A 27,368-nucleotide genomic window follows, 5' to 3' on the forward strand; every position below is an offset into this window, starting at 1 on the left:
AAACTCTTCAAAACAGTGGGGTGGTCTTCACTTCCACAGCAGCAGTCCTGAGAGCTGTGTTCTCAGATGGTACAACAGAGATGTTGAGTGCTGAAGACACTCCGATATGACTCCTCTTTGCCACCCACCAGCTTCACCACATACTGCACACTTGGGATCACTGGCAACATGATCTGCTACACTTTTTCCACTTTCTTTTCTGAAGCACTGCTGGCAGCTGCACAACCAGGCCAATGGACCTTAAAAGGTGGAGAAGGCTGTCCAAAGTGGTAAAGCTGTAGGAGTAGGGGACTCGCTGTCTAGCTGTCTTCCTTCCTGCATTGATGCTGCATCTGCCATACCAGATTTTAGGTCTTAGCCTTGTAACTCTCAAACAACTCCCCAGACAAGTCCAGCAAGTCCATTATGGGTCTCCACTGTGCTTTGCTGAGTTGAACTGTAGGTCTTCTACTTGTCCTGTTTCTGAAAACAATGGTGCTTGCCAGAGCTAACCTAATGATTTTATTTCTTATTTCATTACTCACTTAGGTAGCTTGCTATCCTTAGAGTGTTTACTTAATTTAGCCACATTAGAATGGTGATCCCCTGCTGCTGGTACTGCAGCTGCTGAGAATATGGAATGTCAGCTCACACTGCACTGATGTCATCCGCACCTGATGTAAGAGTCAGCACCACTGCAGTATCATTGTATGAATAGAAGACATTGCTTTCACTAGATTCTCAAATCATATTGTTACTTTGAAAAGATTAGGAATTCCTGCATCAGTATATACTTGGTGTGAATTACTGACTTTAACTTGAGATCAGCAAGTGTAATTATAAATAGTAAGGTATTGTAATATGTTATTTGCAAGGTAATTTGTCCTTTAAATTAAATACATTTTTGCAAAGTCACAAATGTAATCACAATATGTGTCGCAGGAGGCACTCAAGATGGATGAGTAGCCCGGCCAGGAGTCCATAAGATCCCTTAACCGGATGGGAGGCTCTGAATAAATGTACACTCGTCCCGACCTGACATGGACTTTATACTTTCCCTGGCCATGACAGAAGAAGACAGGGAAGGACTGTCCCTGGAAGATGTTTATTCCACCCAGGTGCTAGATGGCAGCAGCCCTCTGTATTGGCGCTCATTCAGGAACCAGCAGGGAATGCAGGGAGTTGTAGTCCAGCAACACAGCTCTGCTGAGGTCCGTGGGTGCCTCATGGGGGGCGCTGCAGGGAGATGTGTTCCCTAAAATACAGGACTTCCATATGACCCGGAAATACTTCCATCGGGCAGTGGCCCTGGCACTGGAAGTACTCCTGAGTCCTTAATAAAAGGGACTGCACTCCCTTATCCAGGCAAGTCGGAGCGAGAGGACGTGGAGCAACACTCAACTGGAAGAGGGCAGTGCGGTGGTGAGAAAAAGGAAAGTATTGTGAGAAGAGAGAATCTATTATTTATGCTTGTGTTTTGCAACATTGGAAGTAATTTTGGATAATAAACCTTCCATTTTTTGACTCTTTGTGTGTGGGGTTTGGGGCTCGCTGACAGCCCAGTTTCTATCACAGTCTATAATAAAGGTCCAAAACAGTAGAAATTGTAGGTGAACTGTTAAGCAAAATCTGATAAGATTATCAAAAAATGACAACATATAACTACCATACTACCAAAGAATGGTAATTACGCTTTTATACTTGCAAAATGCTAGTACACTCATACATAGCAACTAAGCAAGACAGCATGTGTTTAACTGATAAAGTTGCCCCAACACACTAACCATTAATACCAGTTAATAATGTGTATTTTATATATAGATATTTACATTTCTATACTTATGTGTACTGTAGTTTATATACATATGTATATCTATAATATACTCTATATTTCAGCATATTGTTCCTTAAAAAGGCACATAGGCATTGTAAATGGACTGGAAAAATCATCTCAGCGCACTTATAAAGAAATGTGGTGTGCAGTGATCTGAAGAGCAAATAAATGTAACCGGAAGATTTGTACCCTAATAAAATGCTTGTGTCCTACATAATGCAGGTTTATGACAAGCAGTTAAAAAAAACTTTTCCATTGTGTCCTACTTTCAGGTTTTAGAATAAAGTGATAGAGAATGTAAAAAGCATTAGTTTCGGCTAAAAATGTTAAGTTGTGATGAAGAATAAAAATTGCTTTATAACACACAGACAAAATAATGAAAAATGATTGCAGTAAATTTGATGTGGAATACAAACTATATGCTATGAGGTTGATTTGCATTAGATATGTACAGAAAACAAATCTTCAAGGTGGCATAGACGCAATGAAAAAACACAATGGAAATCATCTGCATCCCAGACCAGCTGACTCTGTAGCTGAGCCTACAGCTGACTTTTCTATTCACACCATATTTTTGTCACACAACAATTTACAAATAATTTAATCATTAAACACTGCAAGCCCAGTCCATAAAATGGTCTGTAACATTTACTTATACACTGATTATAAATTGTGAGCAATACCATAGATGCAGGAAGCAGATATTCATTCATATGGAGATTGGATAAATTGCCTGTAAACAATCCGTTCCTGTTCAGAAAACCCCGAACTGAGATTAGGCTGAAATTGCAGTGGCAATTGGGATGTTTGGAGTATTATGTGTAATTTGAGCTGAAGCTGACAGGAACTCGCACACTCAAATAACTTCATATTTCTGTGGTGTTCTTTCACCCTTTAACCTTAATCCCTAAATAAACTAGTACAACTGAGAATAAAAAGTCATCACGCAGTGTGTACATTTATGCAATAAGTGTATGACATACTATTCAAAATGCAGAGCTGCAGGAACTCTACGAGAAGAAGAGGTAGTTTAGAAGAATCATTATATTACAAAACAAATATTAAATAAGTCTGCAAACAACAACAAACAGCATTCAAAAACACATTTATTATACAGTATATTTGATGGGGATTTTGCATATTTCACTGTGCCCACCCACAACAATTTTTGACCTGTCTTGTCTTCTTTTCATCTCCAGACTTCTGGGGTACTGCTTATAAACGACACACACTTGGTGGTAGATGGACATGTAACAGGATAGTCTCTGGGGCCAAATGCTTTTATCGCTTTATTTTGAAGACAATATCCTGAAACTTCTCTATTAAGACATATAAACATCTTACATACAAACTGATATCTGATGTGGGTGTTTGATCAAGAAGAACTCACAACAAGTCTCAAGAACTCTAAAAATGTTCTCCATATGGAGACTAGCCCTTAGGCTGCAGACACTGGATATTTGCTTTGAAAATGTGAAGAAATTTCATTTATAGCTGACCTTTCCTGACCTGACCTGATCTTTTTGCGTGACCCCATACAGCAGAGCATTGGAATTCACCAGTTTGACATGAAATAGGTTAAAGAAGAAAGGAGGATCTCAGAAAAGGATGGAGTGCAGCTGAACAAAATGGGCTTATTATCAGGATATTGTAAGGGCCAAGTTGCATCCTTGACTGCCAAGTCAAAGAAAGTCTAGGAGAGTACCTACAGAAATAACATTCATATTCTATGGATACAGGTGAATGCTCAGAATGTAAACAACTATCCAGTTTCTGAAAGTTGATCTTTCATCATAGTTGACAGCTACGGCAAAATGTATTCTCCTTACAGGAATTCATCCTGCCTGAGGGATTTCAATGTTAAAATTTCTCAGCTATGCTGAATGTCAAGCTGTTCTAAGAGAGACTTGGATAATTCCCTGTCTCTTTTATGATAGACAGTGAATTACCTTTTTTCTATTCTTTTACTTTTGGTTATGGGTGATCCCAAACCTGAAACATCTGTGAATCATCTTCCATGAGTCAGGTGCTGTGTAGATTGGTTGCCCCATTGTACTACACCAGTCATTAGGCCCTACCACATATTGTTTCTAAAATATTACTTGCATATTGTGTCCAGTTTGGTCTGCTGCTTGTACTACATTATGTTCTTCAAACTTCAGGTACTACCTTGTTTCTTGTTATGATTATTGTGGTTGTTTATACAGGCACAGCAGGCATGGTGGGGAGGTTATTGAATCTCAGCCCTTTTTTGGTGGGATTTGGGAGGTAAGCCCTGTGAGATGCTTTTGGCATCAGTGTAGCTCAAAAGTTGGGACATTGATGTCAATTCAGGTATTTTGTCTAATTGTTTTCTTCAGTCTTATATCTCTTATTCTACCCTTTATCCTCTCTATGGCTAATTTATTGGTTGCTTCTTGAAAAATTTGGGACCTTGGATTAACTATGAAGAGATTGAGCATCTTTGGCTACCCTATGGTGTAACAGAATTGATACTGCAATATTACAGGAATCCAGGCTGTTGCTAATGATTTCTTATTATGTGGTATTTCAAAGCAGTCTCACAGCACTTCTCCTGGAAGTGTGGAGTGTTTTTTCTCCTGTAATGCAGTACTAAAGTACTTGGTATAGGCTCAGATGACTCTGTTCATAGTTTTACGATTTGCTAGTGGAGGCTGACAGTAACAAAGTAATTCTCTTTTTATTCTCCATCTCAGTAGAAGTCCTCTTGTGTGCCATGCTTAATCAATCAAATTCTGAATTTGAAAAACAATAAAATTATTCTTGGTAGGAACATGGATTCTTACAGGAACTCTTTATCAAACTAATTGCTAGTTCATCTTTGCCAGTACACCCCACATTATACTTAAGTAAATTAATTTCTAATTAAAATCTTGGTTGACTCTTTTCATCTGTTGAATTTGTGTTATAAAAGACTTCTCAGTTTTACTTTGGGAACCACTGCCGTTCCAGACTCAATTATACACTATTTTCATTTTTCATTTGGTTATATAACATAGGTTGCATATTTCCTGGTGTTGTTGTACATGTAAACCAGCATACTCTATGTTGTATAAATGTATTTTTATCTATTTTAATGAAGTTCACCCAGATCACTGTTCCAATTCTATTTATTTTACTTCTTTTTGCCACAGCTTGCATTGAGGCAAAGGCCAAAAAAGCAAAAAGAAAACATCCATGTGTCACAATTTGCTTCATTGTACCTTAGTGGCTGTGTTGCTACTACCTAAAAATGCATTAAATCGTAATTTAATTGCTATTTATTGAAATGCAAACACATACTGTATAAAACAAACTACTTCAGGGTCCTGTGGACAGCTTAATGAGGGATTTACCACCTGGATATTGACCCCAGTCAATAGTCACTTAGAGTGCACAGCAACAACTCACACTGCACATTTGAAATCCCTCCTCCCAATATTTAAACCTCAACTGATTACACTTACAGTCAGGCCACTAAGTATTTGGGCAGTGACAATTTTCAAATTTTTGGCTCTGTATACCAACACAATGGATTCAAAATAAAGCAATCATTATAGGATTGAAGTGTAGACTTTCAGCTTTAATTTAAGGGGTTTACCAAAAGTATCATATGAGTCACTTAGGAACGACAGCCATTTTACTGCATGCACATCCACCCCTTTCCCCCATTTCCAGGGGCTAAAAAGTATATCAACATTTGACTAACAAGCTGTTCCATAGCCAGGTGTCAGCAGGTCTCTCATGATTTCATTAACTATTAAGCAGGTAAAAAGTCTGGAATTGATTCCAAGTGTGGAAGTTTAATTTGGAAGCTGTCACATTCAATATGGGGTCCTATGAGCTGCCCATACAAGTAAAAACAGGCCATCATTAGGCTGAGAAAACAAAACAAACCCTTTGGAGAGTCAGCAGAAGCATGAGGAGTGGTCAAATCAACCATATGGTACATTTCTTAAAAAGAAGGAACACACAAATATGTTCATCAACTCCAGAAGGTCTGGAACACTACAGAAGACAACTGTTGTAGATGATTGCAGAATTCTATCTTGGTGAAAAGGAATCCATCAACAACATTTAGCCAAACCAAGAACACTCTCTAGGAGGTAGACCTGCCATTGTCAAAGTCTACAATCAAGAGAAGACTTCATGAAAGTAAAGAGAGAGGGTTTACTACAAACTACTGAGAAATCTCAAGCATAGGAACGACAGATTAGACTTTGCCATAAAACATTTTAAAAGCCTATTCAGTTCTGGAGCAATTTTTCTTTGGACAAAGTAAACTAAGATCAATATATATATATTGTGGTGGATGGCCGGCTAAATATTCCGGCCCTCACCCCCAGGCCGCCAGGTGGAGCTCTCCCGAAGTTCCCTGAATTCCAGCAGGGCCTCATGGACTTTGTAGTTTGTATGCACAGCCCTGCTGGATACCATGGGGGCCACCAGGAGTCGCTCTAGGGAGGCTGTCAGACTGTTATGTGCCCTATAACCTGGAAGTACGTCCTGGTCACATGAACAGGAGAAATGACATGCTTCCAGGTTGAATAGAAGGACTTTTACCCTGACCCGGAAGTAATGAGGACTTGTGGATTGTTGGACAGGAACCACTTCCGGGTTAGGGGGTATAAAAGGACGCTGGGAAAGCCCAGACATTGAGCTGAGCTGGGAGGTAGGGTGGCGAAATGTCTGGGAGAGGAGGATTGGTATTTGTTTTTGGATTATTGATTATTATATGTGTAATGTGGAGTGGAGGGTGCTTAGTGCACGTAATTATTATAAAATAAAGAAGTCTTGGACTTTTACCTGATGTTTGGAGTGGTACCTGAGGGTTCAAGAGGTGGATAAAAGCCTCAACTGCTACAATATATATATGAGAATTTTGGAAAGGGAAGAGTATGGAGAAGGGAAGAAAATCACATCCTGCTCACATCCCAATCAGCATTAACGGTTTAGATGTGGAGACTGTTACGAGTACCAAGTTCCTCGGTGTGCACATAACTGAGGAATTTACGTGGACACATAACACCTCATCACTAAATAAGAAAGCCCAGCAGAGACTACACTTCCTGAGGCGACTGAAGCGAGCAAGTCTTCCCCCTTCCATCCTCATCATGTTCTACAGAGGCACCATTGAGAGTGTTCTGACCAGCTGCATCATGGTCTGGTATGGCAACTGCAACATATCCAACCGCAAGCGCCTGCAAAGGATAGTGAAGACAGCATAGAACATTATTGGGGTGCCTCTCCCTTCACTACAGGACATATTTTACAAACGCAGTGTCCACAAGGACTGCAGCATTGTGCAGGACTCCTTACACCCCTCACATGGACTTTTCACACTTCTGCCATCCAAGAGAAGATACTGCAGCATCAAAGCCAGATCTGCCAGACTGCAGGAGAGTTTTTACCCCCAAGCTGTTAGACTCCTTAACACCAGGCTGCCCCCTGGAACCTTCCAAACGGCCTCAACCACCTCTAAAAACAGAACTTTTATACATGCAAGCCACTGTCCTGCAAAGACGAGTGTGCAGGTAGAAAAGAACTGAAAATCTCATACTGACCTTTAAGTATTTTGACACTCTTGTTATCTTTCTGCTGTGAAACATTCTGACCTGTCATTGTTTACACATATCTTAAACAAATATTATCATACACTAATAATTTCTGTATTATCTATTATTTATTATTTATTTATTATATTACATATCTTACACATCAATATTGCTGCTACTTCTTTGTCTTGTCTTTGCACAATGTCTTGTCTTGTTTGTGTTTTAATTTTAAATTTAAATTTAAATTTTAATTCTATTTTTAATTTATTATTTGCATTCATGTTGTTACTCTGTGGACCCTGAACTTCACAATTTTGTCTATCTGTATACTTGTATATGGCTGAGATGGCAATAAAGTTCACTTTGACTTTGACTTTGAAGGAATGGCTCATGATCTGATGAATACCACATCATTTGTAAAATATGGTGAACTCAGTGTCATGGCATGGGCATGCATGGCTGCCAATGGAAGTCAGTCACTGGTGTTTATTGATGATATGACTGTTGGCCGAAGTAGCAGGATGAATTCTGAAATGTATATGGCTATACTATCTGCTCAGATTCAGCCAAATGCTGCAGAACTGATAGGACAATGCTTCACGGTACAAATGGACAATAAGCCGAAACACACTGCGAATGCAAACCAAGTGCTTTTCAATGCAAAGCAGTGGAATATTCTTCAATGGCCAAGTTAATAAACCGGCCTCAAACCAATTGGACATACATTTCCCTTGCTGAAGACAAAACTGATGGCAGAAAGTCCAACAAACAACTAGCAACTGAAGATGGCTGCAATAAAGTTCTGGCAAGTATCATTTGGGTGGAAATCCGGCAATTGGAGATGGCTATGGGTTCCAGACTTCACGTAGTCATTGACTGTAAAGAATTTTCAATCAAATACTGAAAATGATCATTATATTTATGATTATGTTAGTCTGTCTGAATACTTTCGAGCTTCTGAAAATAGGGGGACCATGTATAAAAATGTCTGTCTTTTCTAAATAGCTCATACAATATTTTTGTTAAACCTTTCAATTAAAACTGAAAGATTGTACTTCAATCACATTTTGATTTCTTTGTTTAAAATCCATTGTGGTGATGCACAGAGCCAAAATTATGAAAATTGTGTCACTGTCCAAATACCTAAGAACCTGAATGGTTTTCTCCCTAGATATTTCCTTTCAGATCATATATGTTGTCTATTACAGTTTTAGTTTCTGATGCTTTTCTTGCATGCCGGCTTTGAAGGACGCTGTTTGTGACTTTACGATAGGTTTTGCCAGAAGCATGGCTCTCTCTTGCCAGAAATAAAAGTCTCTCTTTAATATGCTGTTGTTTGACAACTCTGTAGAATATATCAATTTGTCATCCAGCAGGTGGCTGATGGTCTGTATCACGATGACAACTTAACATTGGGACCTGTTTGTGTGTATGTTTTTATTTTTCTCGGTTCCCCACTGTGGGGTATACCTTTTCCTGTGATTGTATGGGTCAGTTTTTTCCCCAATTTCTTGCTCTCTTGTGGAGGTCTGGAATGGGTTGGGTACTAGTGGAGAGCTATTCTGTTTTATCTTTTTAATTTAAAAATGGATCACACTGTTTTCTTTCATGTACTGTTTTGGATTATTAAAATCTGATTACCAAAAAAATGAATTTGCTAATTTGAGCACACTGTTAAAATAATTAGTACACATTGCACTCCTTTCTAAAAAAATGGATTAATATGTGGATTTCTCCAGCAGGTTGAATACAGCACTGTATTTATGATGATTAAAACAGCACATACTTAAAAGACACATCCTGATGTAACATATTTCTTTCAAATCACTGTCTGTTCTCTCTTTTCTACCTTATGTAAAAACCACCTGGAGATGAGCAGTGCAATTGGGCAGTTAGTATTGCTGTCTCACAGCTCCTTTCTACATTGAATCTTGAATAGAATGTGCATGTTTTCCTTGTATCATTGTGGGCCTGGGTACTCCACAGATGTTAGATTAATTGGATGCTTTAAATTGGCCCAGTATGAGACAGTGTGAAAGTGAGAGTGAGTGATGATGTCAAGCAATTGATTAGCATCCCCCATACTGCCAGATGACCCTGAACTACACAGTAAAATTAGAAAATAGAAGGGTAATTGGAAATGTGATTTATCAGTATGAAACAGTTGAGCTGTGCAAGACTAGCCATCCTTTGAGGAGAAGGGGACCAAGATGGCATGAATGTTTTATGAAAAAGTAGAACATGTATGGAAGAGATAACTCAAAGAGTAACATACACTACAGAAAAAACAAGGAAAACAAATACAGATTGGCCCTGTTGGTCCTGCCTAAACATGATGTACACCTCTGCCTTGTGTAATTCCCATCTGAAGGTACTGCAACAAGCATTAATTTGCATCACTCCCTGTACCTTTCCCTCTGGCTTCTTCAGGCCCTTTTTCCTTCTAATGGTTGAGCACTCATTTCTACTTCATTGCTAGACTCCAAGCTCAATCAACCAGTAGAAAAAGGTTGACTGTATAAATCCAGGTTGAGGGCATTCCTAGAGCAGGCCCAGGAACTACTTCCAAGGCAAAATAGAGCGCTCTGGGGCTGTATGCCTAGAATTCCCTTTAGTGACTCTAAGGCAGAGGTGTCAAACTCCAGTCCTCGAGGGCCGCAGTGGCTGCATGTTTTCATTCTAACCATCTTCTTCATTAGTGACCCGTTTTTACTGCTAATTAACTTCTTTTGCTTTAGTGTTAATTAACTTGACTCAGGCCCCTTAGTTGTCTCTTTTTCCTAAATGAGTAGCCAAACAATAATGAGACAAACAAGCCACCATATGACCAGCTCACCTGTGCCCATCACACAATATCTGAAAATAAAGAAAGGTGAAGGTCTCAGTAAGGTTGGTCTCTCAGGTCACCAAAACATTTTGACAGTGTTCTTATAAAAAGCAGAGAAATCAACAAATTTGGAAATATCTGCTGTGGTAGAATGAGAGCAGCAACAAGCCATTAAATAGCCATTAAATAACGGCTTAATTAACAGAAAGAATCAGCTTCTCATTAAGAGACTGTTTGGTGTGAAATTGGTTGGGGTTTGAAATCCCAGTTTAGCTGGTCATCTGTTGGCTCATTTCACGTCTAATTTCTGTTTGGCTGCCATTTAATGAAGAAACAAATCAATTCAGAGGACTGAATCCTTAAAAACAGGGCAATTAAAATGAAGGAAAAAGGAGTTAATTAGCAGTAAAAACTGCTAGCTGATTAGGAAAAGGGTTAGAATGAAAACCTGTAGCCACTGTGGCCCTCCAGGCCTGGAGTTAGACACCCCTGTTCTAAGGGCTACTTCACTTTTGAGACAACACTGCTGTTTAATGCGGCAGGTAACCCCAGGTACCTTGTTCTTCAAAATAGCCAGCAGGGTTAAAGGTCTCCCTGTTGCTCTCTAATGGGAAGTCCCGACTGTGTGGCAGTCGTGTAAACTTCCTATTTGAACTTCATTGCAAGGCTTAGTTGCAAACAATTTCTCTTGGTGGATATTACAAAAGGTACATACAATTATCAGTGTAATATACAATATATGCATTCTGCCACAGTAGAGAGAACAGAATCGTTTTTTAAATAAGAGAATGTGAGCCAAAAGACAAGCAAAATTCATAATTGGGAAGACAAATATACACTCTCATCAAACCAAAAGACAAAACCCTAAATCGTTGTCAAAAATACATAGAGTAGAGATTGTTTTACCAGGGACACTAACTAACTAAATATACATCAAGCTTTTTGTTATTTCTTTGTAAACTTGGATGAATAGGAGTTTTCGTCATGACTTTTACAGCCCTGGCCCTGTGATGTCCTAGCCGCGCACTCCCAAGTTGACTACAATGTGGCAACAACCATTTCACAAAATGATGGTTTCCACTATTAATAAGATGGCTTTACAATGTAATGCAATAAAACTTATTTTTTGTTTAGCGGTCTTCACTAAGTTCAGGCGCAGAGTGCTGTGAACAATTCTCAGTTAAAATACAAGTTGTGGCGGATTGTCGGGACAGTTTCTTCCCCGGGCCAATAGAGGGCAGCCCCCTTGGTTTTCAGAGGGGCCACGGGTTATGAGCATGGAGGCTCAACCCTGTTGGAACCCGTGGCCTCCGCCAGGGGGTGCATGGACCTTTCCAGGGCCTTATTTGGTCACGCTTCCACCACACCTGGAAGTGTGTCCGGAAGAAGCTCGTTAGGCACCTGGAGTCCTTCCAGGTGCCTTATAAAAAGGAGCCGCCTCACTGCATAAGTGGCCAGAGTCGGGAGGAGAGGACAAAGCCTGAAGAGGAGTGGAGGGAGAAGGACTGGCGGCAGAAGGGACTGAATGGTGTTAGTGGTGTTGCGTTGTGCTTACTGGTATTGTGGTAAAAACTATAAATAAACGTGTGGAGTGTGGCAAAACTTGTCTCCTGCCTGTCTGTGTCTGGGTTAGGGTGGTGGTACGTCTCCTAGTGGCTCACAAAGTATAGATTATACTAATTTCTAAATAAAGAACTGATACACATATAAATGCATATTTATTAAAACACACAAAGAACAAGGTAGAAACTGATTAAACAAAAATGTCCTTTAATAAATAATAAACTATGTCCAGTCGACAATGGATGAAATTAAAATTGTAAAAGAGAAAGTCAAAAACATAGTCACAGTCTTGGAGACCTCGGCCTGCTGGCCGCCTACGCCCCCCTGGGTTTTCTATAATGAAGTCTGTTCGATCTGATGGCAGGATTGTTCAATTTGATGCTTCCAACTCTCCTTTTTCCAAGATGAGATGGCTTTTTCATATGCAGGAGAGCTGCCTGGAGAGCCAGATACCCAAAAGAAAATATGTACAAATAAATACATATTTTAACAACACTTTCAAAACTTAACAATAACCTCTGCTCCTTAGGGACAAGCTGACAGAGATGGGAGTTGATTCATACCTGGTGGCATGGATTGTGGACTATCTTACAAACAGACCTCAGTATGTGCGTCTTGGGAACTGCAGGTCTGACATTGTGGTCAGCAACACAGAAGTGCCACAGGGGACTGTACTTTCTCCGGTCCTGTTCAGCCTATATACATCGGACTTCCAATACAACTCGGAGTCCTGCCACGTGCAAAAGTTCACTGATGACACTGCTATCGTGGGCTGCATCAGGAGTGGGCAGGAGGAGGAGTATAGGAACCTCATCAAGGACTTTGTTAAATGGTGCGACTCAAACCACCTACACCTGAACACCAGCAAAACCAAGGAGCTGGTGGTGGATTTTAGGATGCCCGGGCCCCTTCTGGACCCCGTGATCATCAGAGGAGACTGTGTGCAGAGGGTACAGACCTATAAATACCTGGGAGTGCAGCTGGATGATAAATTGGACTGGACTACCAATACTGATGCTCTGTGCAAGAGAGGACAGAGACGGCTATACTTCTTTAGAAGGCTGGCGTCCTTCAACATCTGCAATAAGATGCTGCAGATGTTCTATCAGACGGTTGTGGCGAGTGCCCTCTTCTACGCAGTGGTGTGCTGGGGAGGCAGCATAAAGAAGGACGCCTCACGCCTGGACAAACTGGTGAGGAAGGCAGGCTCTATTGTAGGCATGGAGCTGGACAGTTTGACATCCGTGGCAGAGCGACAGGCGCTCAGCAGGCTCCTATCAATTATGGAGAATCCACTGCATCCACTAAACAGTGTCATCTCTAGACAGAAGTTTCTATCTATCTATCTATCTATCTATCTATCTATCTATCTATCTATCTATCTATCTATCTATCTATCTATCTATCTATCTATCTATCTATCTATCTATCTATCTATCTATCTATCTATCTATCTATCAATACCTACATAAACATGCTCTAATATTTAACAAGAAGAAAATATGGAAGTTAAGAATTTATAGTTTTAAACAAAAACATTTGCACATTTCAGTGTTCCAGTTAATCTAATATAACAGTTTTACATACCAATCCAGTTTAGAGTTCAGTTTATGTAAGAAGCACTTGGACAACAAAAGCCCCTAGAGAAAAGCCTAGAAGACACAGGCAGTGTGCAAAATTCGGGCCCTTTCAGTAAGACGGAAGTCCCACCCACTACAATACAATGTTGCACAAAACATTTTTTACATCTTTGACTTTTCACCTGTAGCCTAAATGTATTGCATGAATATTGAGCATAGCTTGGAATTCTGTTGAAATTCACCTTAATGATCATATTGTCAAGATTTTCCAAATTCTGCATACATGTATTTAATATTTAATATTCAGATGGCATTTGTGATTTCATACTTTAATTCACCACCCATTGGAACTCAGCAAAACTACTGTATACTCCTGGAGAGTGTGACTATTATATTATATACGAGACAAAATATTTTGCATCCATTGGTATTTATTTTTTGGAGTGTCAAGCAGGAAAGCATAACAGGCTGTGTACACAGTGGCTGTTTCGAAAGAGACCAATTAAAACATTAAAAAAATATTAAAACAGTTACTTATTTATCTATTGGTTGCAGTAGCATTGTCATATTTACTGTGTACAATGAAAGCTTTAACTATCTATCCATCCATCCATTTTCAGCAGGGTTGTTAGAAATTCTTAAATACTGCTTTTAAATTTGAAGCTTTCAGCCATTAGGTTTTCAATTCATAGTAACATACTAGTGAAATATCAAGGGCGCCTGTCAGTGTTAAACCCATTCTGCCTGGCGACATTACATATATCATCGTGCTTTGAGCATCTTTGCATTTTGTTCATTAGGGATTGTTAAATTTCTTAGTTATTAGCCTCAACAGGGATATTCATCTGGTTTTTGAACTAACAAAACAGTCTGAGACCTGCTACAATTAATTTGTATTGTTTGAAAGGATATAAGCCATTTGTAAAAAGTATACGCAGTAAATCGTTAGTTCAACAACTGCAGGTGTTAGCTTGTTATAAATTATACATAGTTTGCCTCGCTCTGGGAATTCCTTCAAAACACATCATACAACTTATTAGCCCATATGCTTTATTATTATTTTTTAATTGAAGAGCTAGAGAGTTTATTTTTTCTCTTTGTCAGCTTTACTACACCCAAACTAAGTGACTTTTTTCACCTTACAGTACATAAAAAATGGGCCAGTCCTACGCACAAGGATAACATTCATTTATCTTTTTTTCCCTGAAAAGCAACAAATTAAAGATGCGTACAATGTGCCAAGATGTCACCAACATGCCATACATCATTTCAGCTGCCATTAAGCACTCTGACTGACTATGTTGTTATGCTTCAGTTTTGAAGCTATCTCTAGGTCACAATAAAAGGGATCTACTGTAATGTGTTGCACTATACCCAGTCCAAAAAAAAAATATTAATACAGTAACTAGCTTTATTCTATTTCCACATGATTCAATGTCTTTTGCTGAGCATTAAAACTGGTTTGTTTATTAATTAAATAAGGATGAATAATATTGACAAATAGAATAGCATTTATAAACTGCAAAACTTTATCTTTTATATTTCAGCCTGTTCCTTTCCTCTCTGATACTGTCAGTTATATAAGAATGCTAAAATGAGTTATGTGGGGCATCATTGCTCAGTACAAGTTCTACATTTTATATAAAAGTGTTTTGAAGTTATTGATTATATAACAGGCATATAGACTGAGTATCAGACATCTACAGTCACAAAGGCCAGGGCTCTGTGCACTCCCTGCTCATCAGACCAAAGCTGATTTCCCAAGGTTTAGTATGTTTTTATTTTAAGTGGGTTTCTGATGTTTTGAAGTGTCAACTGATATGAAGACAAATTTTGAGTCTTGTCCACGGATGAAATCAACAGTGTAAAATGAAAACTTATCCCCATAATTGCATTGTTCCTGTTCCAAAAAAGGCATGGGCCTCTTCACCTAATGACTACAGACCAGTGGCCATCTTGAAGACCTTTTAAAGACAGGTCCTGGACTATATGAGTTCTCTAGTGGTAGACCACCTGGACTCACTGCAGTTTGCCTATCAGACAAAAATTGGAGTGTAGGATGCAATTATCTATCTGCTCCATATGGCTTATTCTCACCTGGACAAAGCTAGCTTCACTGTGAGGATTATGTTTTTTTTATTTCTCTTTCAATACTATCCAGCCATCCCTGTTAAGGGATAAACTCAGAGATATGCAGGTTGATGAGCCTATGGTACCCTGGATTATGGAGTATCTGTTGGGCAGATCACATTTTGTGAGAATCAAGGACTGTGTTTCTGGTATGGATATGGGCAACACTGGAGCACAACAAGAAATAGTCCTGTCTCCTTTTCTCTTCACTCTGTTCTCCTCAAAACTATAAATATAACACCAGGTCTTGTCATTTGCAGAAATTCTCAGATGATTGTGCACTTATGGGGTATGCTGATAAGAGGTATGAAGCAGAGTACAGGAGTCAGGTGGAGAACTTTGTTTCTTGGTGCAAAGAGAATTGCCTCCATCATGAAATCATCTAGAAATTTTTTAAAGGTTGTCAAGGTTTCTAATTGAACTATGTAATTCAGTAGTTTGTTCCAAATTCCCACAATGCTCTCTGGCTTAATTCTCATACACATCCCCTTAATTTCCAGGTGTGCGAATTGTTACTGAGTTTAAAGAATTCTGCTGGATCCACTTTAATGATGCCTTAACTAACTTAATTAGTAGGGCGACCCATGGCCTCCTAATGCTCATTACTAAAGAGGTTTATTTCCCTGAGCTTGTCAGAGTAGGACATGTCCAAATAACTTGTTAACACTGATCATTCAAAATTAATTTTGTTATTTAGGACAACATATAATACAGCATAATAAAATTATTTTTCCTGATACTTCTGATTTGGCGTCAACAACTAGAAATACAATAATGTAATTTCCATTTTGTCATTTGCTAAACTTGGCACTTGTTTGTGCTGGTACCCCATCCAAGGTTGTTCTTGCCTTCCACCCAACACTAAATTTACGTACCCAACCCAATATAAAAAAAAATCCAAAGCCTTTGTATGTTACTGAAAGCCTAGCAAAAAGATAAACTTCCTCCTTGTTCAACACTTTGTATCAGTGTTTCTTAAACTTTCTTTCTTGTGACCCGATTTTTCCCTTGGTAGTGTCTTCGAGACCCAATCCATGATATCTGTCCGATAGTAATCACAGAGGGGTTATGAATGTCCCCCTTGGCGAATCACCACCGACAGTCATAGCAGCACAATATCTGTTGCTGCGGCAACCCATCACAACATCATAAAACACGAGTCACAAACCATATGTGACCCTTTCCCACTTAATACAATGGTGATTCATGGCTTTGCATGACCCAGAAGCTGGCAACCCATGGCCCAACCATGGTTTAAAAAACTCTGTTTTATATCATTTGTTGGTGACTTCAATCTTTCTGTTGGAAAGCCTTTCTGCTAAATGGACGTTTAGAGCCTTGGTGCAGTACCAGTGTCTTAGATGTGTCTTGGACTTGTGTGGGTGAGAAGATTTTTGCGTATGTTATCATTTTTTTAATGTGGTGTGTGGCTTTAAATGATGTGTGTGCAACTTTGAGGCTGCTGAAGTGATATGACTGCATTCCAGGTTCCATATCTCTCTCGGCTGCTACCAGTTCTTTGTTTTGCATATTATACTCCAAGTTCTCTCTCTCCTTCAAGAATGGTAGATAGTTACAGTATAAAGAATTCAAAGTTCACTCCACCAAGAGTTTGAGACTGCGACTTTGGCCAGTGCAATAATTTGCTCATTGGAAGGGCTATGGTCTGGTTTGACATCTTTTATGCCCCCCAGTCTTTTATCCTATTTTCATGCTCAGTTTCCTGTTAATCCTGATGACAGTGTCCAGTGGCCACATCATTGAAGAGAGGGTTATATTATATATTTTGGATTTTGGTTCATTTCAGGCCGTCTCCTTGCATTCTGTGGTCTAGGCAGCTTTCCCGTTGCTAATGGGTGTGTCTCCTGGGGTCACAACCTACAGATTATTGCAGTGAGGGGGTAAACGTTCACACCATTCACTGTGTTCTCATTTGTGCAGCAGAAAACAGATCTTCCTTTATGCTTTTCTAAACAATATATATTTTTTGATCTCTGGTTTTCTGACATTAGCTACGTTCAAAGTCTATGATTTTTTGCCATTTTTTTTTGTTTTTAGCAGTTCAGTTTTCCCAATCTCCCAGTTCTGACTCTTTTTCTGTCGTTCGTGTATTCTTCCTGTTGCCCTTTAAAAATGAGTTGGCTTGCTGACATAACAGGCTGAGATATTCCTGACCAGTCAACTTGCTGACATAGCACTATCATTGCAAGTTGTTCTTCCAAATGGACTTTAAACACTTTTAATTACTCCTAATCATACTATTTTCTTTGTTGCATATACATCTTATCTATTTAAAATTATGTCTACTTAATTTGTAAACTTCCTCCTTGCCAACGTATTGAAAAGTGATTCAGACATCTACCTTTCTTCAGTGTTGAACTTTTGAGGACCCTCCTTTTCATTAAGTCATGGTTTTATTGCTCCACAAATATATTTTCCAGGCAACTAACTCTTTATTTTATTTCTAATTTTCCTCACGCTTATGAGAGGAATCTCATCATCTCATCTGACCTCAAAGTCTCAACCACTTTTCCTAGTGAGTTTTATGACAGACATTTTATAAAGGAACTGTAGTTGGTTTCTTTTTTGTGTAGTTTTTTATTTAATACTGCTCATTTCTTGAAGGTAAGGTTGTTAAATAATTAGTGTAGTACTCATACATCCCAAAAATGAGTATACATCCTGGCCAGGTCACAATCTGTGTAGTTTACACAATCTCGCTGTGTCTGCCTGATCTTTCCTATGGTTTTCCTCATACAAAGACATACTGTATATCTTACGTTGATGGGTATCTCTAAATCATCCTTATATGAGTTTGAGTGGGTGTGTATGTAAGTGTGCCTCACAAAAGATTAAATTGTGCACAAAACTACCAGAATAGGTTCCAGTCCTGCAAACCTGAACCGGCAGGAATAAAGAATTTGTTTTTCTAGCATGGTTGATGATCTCTTTTCACCTATGCACTCTAGTTCGTAATTTTTTACATTTTTTTAAAGATGATCCATTTCAAAGTAGTTGATAATTTTTCTTCCAAATGCTTCTATGAGAATCTTTTCATTAGTTGAGAAATTAATTTTTCTCATTATATTTTCATACATGCTTTGGAAGTGAACAGTAACTTCTAAGGATGCAGCGTCTTCTCTTGTGTTGGCAGAATATCAAAAAAAATGCTGGTTTGCTTTTCGCTTTCAGTTTATTTCTAATCTGATTTGCAGAGCATATGCACTCATTCGTTTAATATCATGATGTTATCAAAGAATATGAATGAACTTTTTTATCACACTTTGTTTAATAAGTATCCCCAAATGTATTTATATGAAAAATAACATAGTCGCCCAGATTCTTTTCATTTACCTTTATGTAATTATCTTGTTTTTTTTAATCATTTATTCATTTATTTACTTACAGCCAAAGCATCAGATCAGTCACATCACTTTTCTGAAACTGGATCCCTGCACTGCAACAACAATATATTGGATTTAAATATTCACCTGCAGCAAAGTTAAAGGACAAAATCAAATGACATTTTTATTGCTTTTTAACAATGAAGTTTTTTTTATTACAAAGAAAAAATTGAACTTATTTATTTTATATGTTATGAGGCATTAAATGAATCAAAATGTACATGGTTTACTTTTATTTGTTTATGCATTATTTACATGAAACATATACCCACAACAAGGTTTTCAAACAAATTAAATTCCAATTTTTTTTAATAATTTAAATACACAATGAGTCATGATTCATAGTAGAAGACAAAAAAATGCTAAAAAATTTTTAAAATTTGCATGGCCTCACCTTTTTTGTAAAAACAAAAGCGACATAAAAGAACAAATGTGTATGAATGCTTTGGCGACTTGTTTAAAAGGATCAACAATGCTAAAAACATTGACACATGAACTCCAAAATGGATGTCCTTGTATAACTAAAGGCCTGTATAGATTCAAACAAAATAATTTGCTACCATGTAATTCCAAGGAAAAATAGATGAGTAAACAGAAGAAAAATAATAGGCACAGTAAAAACAACTTATAAAAATGAAAGTTTCATGAATATCATTTTAAATGATATAGCAAAACATAATTAAGAATAATGATATAAAATTGGAACAAACAACACTATCCCTATGCAACATTTAAGAGTAAGTAAGAAATGTTATGAAGGCCATTCACATTCTAGGACAGCACATCCAAAAGCAGACAATAGGACACTGAAATTTACACTTAAGTTGCTACGTTGCCACAAGATTTTTTAAGGGAGGACCTGAGTTAAATGTGCGGAACTGGGAAATTAGTAAGAGTAAGGAAAAGAAATGTTGTCAAGATCAACATGAAGGTTTAATTTAAAAGAGACTTACAGCAACCCTGAATGAGAAACTCGTCACAGAATAACATACAAAAAATCAAAAATTAAGTTAAAACAAATATTTTTTGTTTAAATATACTGTATATGCATTATATATAAGATCTCTACAGATAGCTTTACAATTAAAGAAAATGACTGCTGAAAGTACAAATGTTATCTTATATCACAATGTCTTTATTCTAAATGTGAGAACTGAGTGTTCTGTATGGATGTAATTATTCAAGGTTTTGAATTACTTACTGTTAATGTTCATTTACATAACAACATGTTCACAGGACTCATAAATCTTCAAGCCCCACCTTGGCTTCACTCACTGGTTTCTGCTTTGAAGGATTGACCTCCAGACTTCATGACAGTAGTCTGAGAAACCAGTAACAGAGGTATGCCGCTAAAAATAAAGGTGCCAATGTGGTTCTTCAGAGTGATGTCATAGGGGAACCAATTTAGGTTTCCAAAAGACCCATTCTCATGAAAGCCAGAAAGAACCTTTATTTTGATCTGTTAACAGTCAGTAACTGGCAGTAAATAACCATGAATAGATGATAACAGATTTGTAAAATATCAATGGGTCCTGATTTTAAAAGGACTCTTGCTGCATGCAATAACAAAGGCTAAATCCAGATGTTCTTAATATGTGTCTTGTAACATGCCATACTTTAAAGGTTTTTTTGTACATATTATAATATTTTTCAAAGCACAAAGAAACAACTTCAAATGCGGAGAACTCTCCCCAGAATGAAATTGTGCTTTGTCAAGCAATGGTTCTACTCAGTAAAGTACCATAAAGTGTGATTAAAGAACCAGTATTTTTAAGAGTGTGGAGCAAAAAGTCTACAAAGCTCTTTTCGGTTTTCTTCAAACTTGAAGCAAGCACATACCTGAATGTTATTATTTTTGTGATTTTCACCACATCCAATTACAACTGCAAATAACTGTGAAACATGTTAAGAAAAAACTATTAATACATATATTGTTCACGAGCAACGAACAGCACATGAACAATATAAAAAAAAAAATTTTGTAAAATACAGGCAACTAATGCATTCTTCTTCATAAAAAAAAAATTAAGCTGTCGACTGAGCCCTTATAAAGTGAAAATATCCTTGCTCTGGAGTTTGTTTTGGAATACTTCTATATTTATATATATACCTGTAATATGTCTAATGTTAATGTCTGTCTGTCTGTCCGATTTTCACAAGAGAAATACTTGGAAATGGATTTACAGTAGATTGGGTTTTTTTACTATAATTTGATTGAACATTCCGGTTGATTTTGCGACTTCTTTTATAGTGCCAAGTATCATAGTTTGCTTGTGGTTCCGATTTATTTGTGTGAATCCGACAGAAAGGCTGCAGGCCAAGGGGGGGTGGTGCCCTCCTCACTCACGCAATAGCCTCTGTTCGAGTCTTGTCACGTGTAGGAGCGTACCCTGCCTCCGCTTAGCTAACTGATACCTGTTTGTTCAACAGACATATACAAATTGTTAAGGAGTAATATGATGTTTTTGAGAGAGAGAGATCAGAGCTATGTGTGTTTTAAAGGGTAGCTGCTGATTGCCAGAGATATCATGTCCACGTGTATCAAAACAACAGAAAGCAAATAAGCAGGAATACAAAAGTATAATGACTCATATAAGAAAAGGGTGTGCTTTTGTGTTTCAGGACCTTTGTTACAGGCCCCAAGAGTGATAAAGGAGCAAATCCTGAAGTGTATGTAAGCTTCACCTCCACCAGAGGATAAGCTACATTAAACAGGTAAGTCTGGACTGAACTCAGCTAACCTTCAACGGTGCTGTATTCTGGATCTTTGGCACTGAAGTCTGTGGTCTGTGGAATATAGGTAAAGTGGAGCATCAATGAGATCACACAGCTTTTAGCTCGTTGTCCAAGATGTGTCTGTGGGGTGGACAGAAGTTTGTCTCCTTAATGCAACCCCAATGTAACCACCTCATTGTGACACTTTACTCAGTTCACTCTACAACAGGAATCGATTGTTTCTCACATAGCATCACGTAGGTGATTTATAAGATTAACAAAAAAACTATTGTGTCCACATATTTTTACTTTCTCGTATCCAAAGTATAGGGAATTTATTGTAATCGTCCAAAGATTTGATGTTGCGATTTTGATGAATCACGATGTTTTAGACCTCCTTGACTTTCTTGTATACAAAGTATTGGGAAAGTATTGGAATCCTCCAAATTTTCATTTTGAGGTTTTGATGAATCTCGATGTTTCAGATCTCCCTGAGTCAGAAAATACCATTTTTGGAATTATGTTTCTGTGTCTGGCTGTGTGTATATGTATGTAAAAACGATAACTTGAGCTTGCCTTCACTTAGGTCAACCAAATATTGCATACAAGTATTAGGTACAAAACGTAGATTTCTCTCAACTTTTGGGTTATTTCTATTAACCAGAAGTGGAAATTTACCTTTCATTCATGCAGCTGCAGAGTCCAATTTGTTCAACTTTATTTTTGTAATAATTGTTCAGTATATTATTAATTTGATTTGATGTTGATGGCTATTTAATGTACATAATATAAAAATATAATCAATGTCTTGTGGTTTACTCCTTAAATATCCATCCCAAATATCAAAGTACACAAGAAAGTCTAGGGGAGACCACTCCTGATTTTTTCGAGTGTGCCACAGCTTAATAATGCAGAGCTTCTGGTCAGAGTGACTGTTTTGCACCTATTGAAATACTTTATTGAAAATATTCAATTAGAAACAGACATTTACCTTGCGTGAATATATTATTTATACTGTAATTGACTCAGGCTTCAAACTTATTTGAAACTAATGAGAGTGGAATAATACAATTATGATGCTTTAATTTTGAATATTGAAAGTTTAGATTGGGCGGCACGGTGGTGCAGTGGTAGCGCTGCTGCCTCGCAGTTAGGAGACCCGGTCCTCCCTGCGTGGAGTTTGCATGTTCTCCCCGTGTCTGCGTGGGTTTCCTCCGGGTGCTCCGGTTTCCTCCCACAGTCCAAAAACATGCAGGTTAGGTGGATTGGTGATTCTAAATTGTGCTTGGTGTGTGGGTGTGTTTTTGTGTGTGTCCTGCGGTGGGTTGGCACCCTGTCCGGGATTGGTTCCTGCCTTGTGCCCTGTGTTGGCTGGGATTGGCTCCAGTAGACCCCCGTGACCCTGTGTTCGGATTCAGCGGGTTGGAAAATGGATGGATGGATGGATGGAAAGTTTAGATTGTACAGCTTGCCATGGCAATTTTGTTCATGAGTACTAAAACACCACTCATTTTTCTCTCTTGGTTGAACTTTCCTACTTGGTGTCCCATTTGATGGCTCACGATTTATAAAAATATAAATTTTTTTACAAGCATAAAAACATTAAAATAACACGGAATATTATAAAACAAGTTAGAATATATAGCATAACACATTTTTATTATTTTAATAATAATAATACATTTTTATTTATATACTGTAGAGCCTTTCCCTTACTCAAGGTACTTTTAAAAGATGGACTGGTGAGTAAAGACTGTTAAGTTTGAATAAAGGAATGACAATATTGAGCAAAAGACATGTTTTGATGTTGGACTTAAAAAGGATAAATTTGTACAGTCATTGAGATGCTGTGTGTGGGGGCAGCTATTCAGAAAATTTCCATAAGTAATAGGTCTCCTACAGTAGAACAGACATGCAAGAGTAATAAAAAGTAACGATCCAGTGTCACGATACACTGTCTTCAGTCAGTGTCCACTAGTAGTTCATAGCCGGATGGCACTCAAGGTACCTCAAAACTCAGATAAAGTACAAATCAAAGTCACCAATATTTATTGCAAGAAAAATCATAAACCACTTATGTGCGGGTGAGATAAAAAACAAAAATACAGAAATATCATGAAGGAATAAACAATCCAAAAAAAAGAGAAAATGTCAAAATCCAGCAAAACAAAATAGTCACATTCAACAAACAGGACAAATTCAATTAATTACTGAAAACATTCATGAATAGTAATTATAGGCAAGAGCTCATAAAATCCAAAGATGCCAAAAAGAAAAACTGGTAGAAAGAAAAAGGTCGAATAACTGGTCCAATGGCTCTGTAGCAGCCAAAACCTATCTCTCCCCAAGTGCTGAAGTTCTCCCCGATTTCTAGGAGACTCACTGGCTTAAAGAGGCTGAAAAAAATACCTTAAGCCAACCTACAGCATGGGAGAAAAATTAACCTTTGCAATACGCACAATAGCAACACCTATCCTCAACACTCAACTCCCTACTAGTGGCACTGAGGCCTTTTAAGTATTTCCCACCCACTCGCCTAAAGACAGTGGGCTCCTACCATTTAGATAGAGGGGGCTACACCCCCATATCCTCACTTTATTCCTACTCATACACTATCTTACCTACATCTTACACATTCCCGGGGATTACATCTAAACTCTTAAACAACAACAAAAAATAAAATACATGAACAAGTGGAGTATAACTACTACCATCCCCCGACTGCGACTGCTTTAGCAGCATGAAGGGAGTACGCAGCCATGAGCGCGTAGAATGAAAACTGCCTGTCAACTGACCACTAATGCAGCTAGACTGCACAAGAAGAGGACTCCAGCAAGCCAGTAAGTGAACGTATAATCTAAAATAAGCAATATGATATTTACCAAAATGATACGCTAACATTAAGTATATTATGGGGATTCATTTAACTTTACGAATCTTTCAGCACTGCACTTGTCAACTCTTTACTAAAAGAGCGACTTTACTAAATAGCGGCTGCTGCTGGTTCTTCCAGATCCCTGCACCAACAAAAGACCCTTAAGACCACGGTTTTCAAACTTTTTTGAACAAGTACCACTCCGCGAGGACCAGTAAACTGAAGTACCACTGTCAATGAATCGTTAATTTACGCCCGTGTTGTTTTGAAGAAAAAGTCACTATAATCACTATAATGACTATAATTATGACATTAAAGTGATATTAAACTAATTAAGGAAATGGGTGCCCGCGCTAATAAAAGCCGGCTTGGTGTCTTCCACGCATTTACAGTAGTATACTTATACTATATATGATTATATGCAACATATTGGCATTCTAGCAACATCGATTCGTGGAAAATAAAGGACCACACGATTACCACTTGGCATGACTTGAAGTACCACCAGTGGTACACGTACCACAGTTTGAAAACCGTGGCCTTAAGACACTTAAGGTGATGCGCACATTCAAAAGAGGTGACGCGCAGAATTAAATGTGGTGCCGCACAATTAAAAATGGTGACGCGCACACTTAAGAGTGATGCACACATTCAAAGGAGGTGACACGCAGAATTAAATGTGGTGACGCACACATTAAAACGAGGTGATGCATAAAATTAAATGTGGGGTGATGACAAGTAAAAGTGTACAGAAAGGGCAGGTACCTTGACAAAACAAAAAGAAAACATTGATTGGTGACAAGGTCTGCCTGTCAATCCACAGGGGAAGTTTCTGGTTAAGTGGTGTGCTGAGTGAGGGAAAATTAATATAGCACTCTTTTTTCAATTCAGTTTTTGGTGATCACAGTTTCCAATGTATGTACATGATGGTGTACATTAACAAGCGGACATCCATTCTCTATTTTCCCATGCAAGAGTTATAAAAAAAAAAAAAAACAATCCCAAAGTAAACTGGGGTTGCTCCCCATTCTTTTTTTTTGCCTGCAAAGCAGTGCTTGATAGTTTGTTCCTGTTGGTTAAGATTCTACATACCAGTCAATCAGTCAGTCATTCTCCAACCCGCTATATCCTAACACAGGGTCACGGGGTCTGCTGGAGCCAATCCCAGCCAGCACAGGGCGCAAGGCAGGAACAAATCCCCGGGCACCAGCGCACCGCAGGGCACACACACACACACACACCCACACTAGGAACAATTCAAGATCGCCAATGCACCTAATCTGCATGTCTTTGGACTGTGGGAGGAAACCAGAGCACCCAGAGGAAACCCACGCAGACACGGGGAGAACATGCAAACTCCACACAGGAATTTTAAAAATGTACTATCCAAATTTAGATACAGCATTAAAACAGCAATATTACAAGTTTTCCTATAAAATATTCCATCTAAAAAATACTTTTAATATTGTAACACATTAACTTTTACTAGTCTAATAATTTCAACATTAGTGCATATTTTTAAATTAATCAGATACTGGAAGTTTAAGAATTTGAGCACTGCATTATTTTAGGAAAGCAAGACAAAGATGTTTCTTTACAATGAACAAGATTGTAATTTTCCATGTTATCTTAGCATAATATGTTAAAAAGTATTTTTTTAATTCCTGGAGGAGTAGCTTGAGGAACCAAAGATGTAATGATAAAAATAGTCCAGTGTTTAACTTGAGGAGTGCAGGATGGGATTTTAATAGCATATCAATAGAAAGCAGCTCTGGTAAAGTAACAAATACAAAGTATGTAGCTATCTAGCGGCATTTAATTAATAGGAAAATGATCCCAATTCTGACTTTATGCCCTAACATTCATATTTTAACAGAATCTGTAAGACAAAGATAATTCAGTGGTGCAGAAAGCAGTTTAATTAGCATGCAGCAGAAACACTTCTGCAATCTATTTATCATTATTATTGTCACTTTGTACCACTTACCAATGACTGGTGAATTAACATACAAGGCAAATAATTAGTGTTTTTTGAGGAATATTATTAATGCATTAATTCAAACATAACTGTTAATACTTGCAAATGAACAATAAACAATTAAGGGTAGTTCCTTCAACTAAAAAAGTTATTTGTTCAATGATAATTCCATATATTAAGCAAATTAACATTTAATCAACATTTAATATATATTTCATTAGACAACTATGCAAAGAACAGACTTTAAATTGCAGATTATTCTTTAAACAAAAGCTACTTTTCTGCAGAATTCTCAGTCTTGCAGTTAGGGTAAAACATCAGAAGTTTTCTATAGATGTTTTATTTTTTTACCCAACAACAATTAACAAATTAAACAAAGCAAAAAAGTATGTTTATAAAAAATATCCCATCCTATTGTTTTTACCTCTTTTCAAGCACCACTTTTATTAGTTTGTATACATCTCCTGCCCATGATTCTTTTTATATTCCTATCAATTTCTTTCCACCTTCTCTTCAAGCATCAGCATGAGTCCTTCTGAGATAACACACACATTTCTCTCAATTTGTCCTTCTTTAACTATTATTCTGTTTCACTTGTGGTATATCTCCGCCATTATCTTTAAATCCATTTCAAACTCATGTCTTCTGGGTTATCTGTTCTTGCTATATTGGTCATAGACATGCTCCTTTCATATCTTCACAGTTCCATCTTCCTGTTAAATCCACCATTAATAACTATTTTCTTATTCTGAGTACTTTCTTAAATCCTAAAAATATATTTTTTTTTCAGTGTCTTGTGCCACATATACTGTATGCATTGCTCTAAATGCATTATTTTCTTTACTTTGCTGGCTGTGTTTTTTTATTTCAGTGTTGCTTTAATCATTGTTGTACTACATTGCGCTCAGGTTCGGTATTTGCCCTTGGA

This window comes from Erpetoichthys calabaricus, chromosome 3 (genome assembly GCF_900747795.2).
Source record: "Erpetoichthys calabaricus chromosome 3, fErpCal1.3, whole genome shotgun sequence".
NCBI classification, from domain to species: domain Eukaryota; kingdom Metazoa; phylum Chordata; class Cladistia; order Polypteriformes; family Polypteridae; genus Erpetoichthys; species Erpetoichthys calabaricus.